Here is a 5,551-nt window from a genome sequence, read left to right as displayed (position 1 = left end):
AGGTTCAGCCGCTGTCGGTGTGAGATCTCTGATGGTGTCAAAAGTTTGGGATGATCGTCTCACTGTGTGACTGCTGCTACGACCAATAGAAACACAGCATGAAATGATGATCCGAACTGGCAGACTTTCTGTCTTTTTGGTCCCTGAGCGGCAGGGAGTCAGGGAGGGGCGGCGGGGCTCATCCATGGATGCATTAAGAGAACTGGATACAGCGTTTGTAGGCGGGGCCGCGGGCCGAACTGCTGCAGATAAAATTCCCCGGATGATCTGGACATTAAGGGCACGACTTCTGCACTGTGCGGCTCGCCGAGAAAACACACTGCAGACTTTCAGCAGCCGAGCGCCGCCAGGCGGCGAACTCCCGCCAGCTGAACAGCTAACTGACCGTTTGGCGCTCCGCTAACGTGAACGGGGATAAGATTATTTAATCTTTTGGCTCTTCTAGACTTTCCAAATTTTATCAAACCAAATGGATCAAATTCTGATGATGATTATTTTGCAGAAGTTGTGACACTAAAAAAAAAAAAAAAAGTGTCCACAGATTTACAGCCGTTTCTTTCTCCGTGTGAGTCAACAGGAAGAAGTCTTGTTGTGCTGCAGGGCGTCATGTGATGCCATAAACACACCGTTTACTGCCGTCAGAGCGCGGCACACCTCCTGACGGCCCGGTTAGATCCGCACATGCACTAACGAGCGAACAGCCGCCTCTTTCAACAGTGCCGGCTCACAGTTGGCTGGCGGCCAATCATCAGGCCTACCCGTCTGGACGCTCGCCTTCGTCACTCTTTCACGGTTTCATCTTTCGCAGGTTTGAAAAGTGATTCCAGTTTAAATTTCATTTGTTTAAATCTGCAGATTTTGTTTCCATCAAAGGAAACGAGCAACTCATTCACTGACCGAAATGTGCCGGTGGTTCGGCCTGAAGGTCCGGACGTTTGGATTCAACCTGCAGGGCAACGAGGCAACATGTTGGGCAAACGTGACAGGCAACAGAGCAACTTCTGGAGTGTTGCCTGTTTCCTGCATTTTCTCTGAGATTTGACCTCCTCGCTCAGACTGTGACGTTGACCTGTTGCCCGACCAGCTGCCTCGTGTCGGACAGTCGGACAATAACTGACGTCAAACACTGAACCTCAGACAGTCGACTTCCTGTCTGAGACGGCGTGTTGGACGTCGACCTTTGAACCTGGAACACGTTGAACAGACAGAAGCAGGAAGACTTGTTGTTGTTGCTGTTGTTGTTCTGTTGTTGTTGTTGTGGTCACATGATGCAGTTTGTTTTATTGCTGACTGTCTGAACTCAGCCATCACCTCTGCAGGAAGCTCCGCCCACACGCTTCCTCTTCACCTTCTCTGGATTATTAAGAGGTCGACGCTTAGACTTTATGGTGAAGAGGAGATCGAACTCCGGGACAGGAAGTCGGACCCAGGTGACGCTTTCGGAGACGACGACAACAGTCAGTGATCACAGATCAGCTGACGGGACGCTGACGCCAGTCAGGCTCCACGCCACAGCAAGACATTTTGAACCCGCCCACCACGGGTAGACTCAATGCACCGCCACGACCAGCGAGCTAAGAGACCGCCTCGTCAAAGAGTTTGAGGGATCAGATCACCCAAAACATACGTTAATGCAGCCCGTTCTCACTCTGAACTCGTCAAATACGTCCGCTCTGTCAGTGCTTTCGGTGTCCGAGCGTGACGGCAAAAACCACCTTCTGCGTCCAACCAGAGCGCAGCTAGACGACCTCGGATGAGAACGCGCTCAGACAGAACCGGTGCGGTTGTTGTTTATGACTAGAGGTCGACAGATTTTCGGCCTAGGTGACAATCAAGGCCATATTTGGCATTTTGCAGATTATCTGTATCTAATGATCTCCAATAAAATTATTGAATTAAAAAGTGCAAAGAAGGTGTCAGCATGGGAGCAAGTTTTACTCTGTAAAACCTCAGGGAGATACTTTTATTTATTCATTTTTAATTTAAATTTCATTTGACTTGATTGATTTGAACTTGCTGTACTTGATGTTGAAAATTTCAGTTTTGATTAAACATTTGCTGAAGGCATTTAAACTCCATTTAGTGTTGGAGTTTATTAAATACCAAATTCTTAATGTTGACACAGATTTTCAGATTATTGTAAATGCAAATCGGTTCCAAATATTAGTCATTGGTTTCATTAACTACTAATAATCTGCCCCGAAAAACCAATATCGACCCGTAATTAATACCACATCTGAACTGGCCGATGACAGACTGACAATCACATCCAACATCACGACACCTCACAGGTCGTAGCATTCTGCCAAAACATGAAGCGTGGCACTACACTGTGAGCGATGCGTCGGAGCGAGCGACGCGTCCCTGCGAGCGACGCGTCCCTGCGAGCGACGCGTCCCTGCGAGCGGCGCGTCCGAGCGAGCGGCGCGTCCGAGCGAGCGGCGCATCCGAGCGAGCGACGTCTCTGTAACCTGAACTGTTCAACAGACCTTCATCAGCCGTCAACAGCCAGTCAGATCTCTGTTCCAGCGACAGTCAAACATGTTTCTATGACAACGGCTCATCAACGTTTTACACTCAGACCAGAACCGCATCCAATCAGAAAGCATTTGACAGCATCAACAAGAAAGTCTCCTGTTTCTGCAAAAGCTTCATCATCTCAGACGATTTTAAATGAATTATTATTATTATTAAAACCAGACCTCTGCAGCTGCTGCAGACTGCATCGCCACAACAGACCTCACAACGGTCAGGAGAGGTGCACTGTGGGTAATGTAGGCATGTAGACCCAATAATGTAATCATTTCCTAAAAACATACCAATATAAAAACTTTGCATTTAACTTGATCGAAAGTTTAATAAAATACAATAATGTAATAAAATCTCCTGACTGATATTGTAATAACATTTTTACCAATAATACCTAAATGTATTATTCAAAATTTCCTTTAAATCTACAAATCTGTGACAGGAAACAACAATCCATGTCTCCAAAACTGTAAATGTTCAACTTTTGTTCAACAGTCCAAATGTTTCAACTTTTAAAGGCGCTTCAGAAAATCAGTGTTCTTGTGCTGCATTCAGACGCTTTTTTACAAATTATATCAACATTTAAAAGCAATGAGCAGGAAATGTCCTGTGAATTATATAGCGTTATATGAAACTCTAAAAAATTGTTTTAGAAAAAGAGGGATTATTAGAAAATAACATAAAAAAGAAATAGGGAAAATGCCCAGAAAACTATGATTATGATTCTAATCATTTAAAATGATGTTACTGACAAAGCATAATAAAATAAACACACAGTTTCAGCACGTTTTCTCGGTAATTTGTGTTTTTTTGCTTATTTTTGGGCCGTGTCTCGTTAAGTAGCTTGTTGATTTCCCCCTGTATTTTTGAAAGAAATCAAACCAATTTTCTCAGGTTTCAAAGGGTTAAGGTGAACTGTTTTTCTTAATTTTAAATTTCATTTGAAGCTCTACTTGAATGCAGAAATGTAAAATGATCAGGCAGGACAAAGCAGACACTACATATACTAAAATTATTACTAAAAGATGATTTTACATGTTTGAAATTAATTCAAATTAAAATGGTATTACAATTCTGGTCAGGACTTTTCAATACATTAATGCATTTTGTGCGTTTTTTAACCATATTTTGCACAAGTTTAAAACATTTTCAGGAAATTCTCACATTAGTGTGTGCTGCAAGGCAGCATGAAGACGAGGATATCTCTCTTGTTTTGAACTGTCCACTGTAAGAGAGACCGCGACATCGCAGAGTGACGATGAATCGGACCGTCTGTGAGGTCACAAAAACAACATAAATATTCAAAGAAAATAGACGTGTGTTGGTGACATGAGACTAACAGTCATCAGACATGATGGATGTTTTGTCGGTTGAAGATTTAAGGATAAAAAAGTGTCCATTTAGGCGGCTAACAGACACTGAAGTCAGTTTGAGTCAGATCTAATATATTTTTAGACGATCGATCGATCTGCTCGCAGTGCGTCCCGTCAGATCAGACCTGATCAGCTGACCTTTGACCCCCGTCCTCTCTGTCACCAGCCGACTGCACGGATATCATCCACCAATAAGAAGTTCCTCCGGTCCAGAGACTCCATGGCAACGCTCCTGATCCAGCACGGTGTCCAGGTCGAGTCTCCGCAACAAAACGGCATATAAAAAGTAAAACGTGTCTGTGGGACGGTGGAGAACTGAAGAGTGAGCGATGAGTTCAGAGAGACGAGATGCTGTCGTTTTATAAAAAAGGACATCACTACGAAAAATGCATCAGCCGGTTTAAAATCTGCAGCGCTTCAATATAAAGTGCTTCATTACATTGTTACGTTTTTACAGTTTCTTATTAAAATATCGTTTTCCCTGGAGTGAAACCATAGTAAACATGTTACACGTTGGTAAAAATAAACATTTGGAATGTCTCTTTTCTTTTTTAAGAAGTCCCATTGGCTGATTTTGGTCAAGCTGAACTCGTCCCCGGAGCCTGAAACAGGAAACGAGGCCACACCGTTAAAACGTTCACGCTTCTTCGTGACGATCGAACAGACGGCGAGGGGGTCAGGAGGTGAGAGTGGAGCGTCATGGGTAATGAGGAGGTGAAGAAGCACAGCAGGAGGCTCGGACCCAGCAGACACGTCTCTAATAAACAAAACTTCAAAACTAAAAACTTCCAGATCATGAATGATTTGTCGTTCGTTCATGCACTCAGTCGGAGCTTTGATCGGTGATATGGTTTTATAAATCTGTGCGTCATCTGCATCATTATGATAACATCTTTTTTTTTGGTTTTCTATAAACTGAGCCAGCGCGTAGATTTTAAACAGAAGAGGCCCCAGTACGGAGCCTTGTGGAACTCCACATCATTTTTGTTTGCGACAACCTTCGGAGCCAAAAAAAAGTCGGACTAACACGTTTACATGTATTTCAAAAGTCCAGTTTTAGTCGGAGCAACACAATAATGACACAACTTTTTCTAACATCGTGTAAACACACTGGTTATTTTCCCAGTTTGTGGATGTTGCTAACAGCTGTTTTTTTTTTCAATCTCCCTCAGTGGATCGCCAACGTAAACATGCCGTCAAAACGTCCCCCTGTCCTGCCCACGGTCATGTCCCTCCGGCCTTTACACAGACCTCGTTTTAGCGCTGTTAGTCCCTCGTGTCCCCACTCAGAGGTGAGACCACTCTGTCCCCCCTTTCTGCAACCGGACTTTCTATACAGAGCGGCGAAGCGGCGAAGCGGCATAACGGCGGGATAGTCCCCTCCTTGAACAGGAAGCATGAATGCAGCTTCTGTGGAGACGCTCACATTCACACCTCCGATCGGTTTAGAGTCAACACCACAGGTCTCTGGACTGTGGGAGGAAAACATGCAAACTCCACACAGAGTTTTAAATCTCTCTATTTTATTTGTGAGACTTTCTCTGACGCCCGTCTCTCTATCGCAACGACCAGAACCTGAAACACCTGGAGCCTCCTTTGTCACTGAGATATCCGACTATCTGCTGAGTCCTTAAAAGCACCGTGGTGAC

This window comes from Plectropomus leopardus, chromosome 9, assembly GCF_008729295.1.
Source record: "Plectropomus leopardus isolate mb chromosome 9, YSFRI_Pleo_2.0, whole genome shotgun sequence".
NCBI classification, from domain to species: Eukaryota; Metazoa; Chordata; class Actinopteri; order Perciformes; family Serranidae; genus Plectropomus; species Plectropomus leopardus.
The sequence above is the reverse complement of the archived record's forward strand: the minus strand, read 5'-3'. Positions refer to the sequence as shown.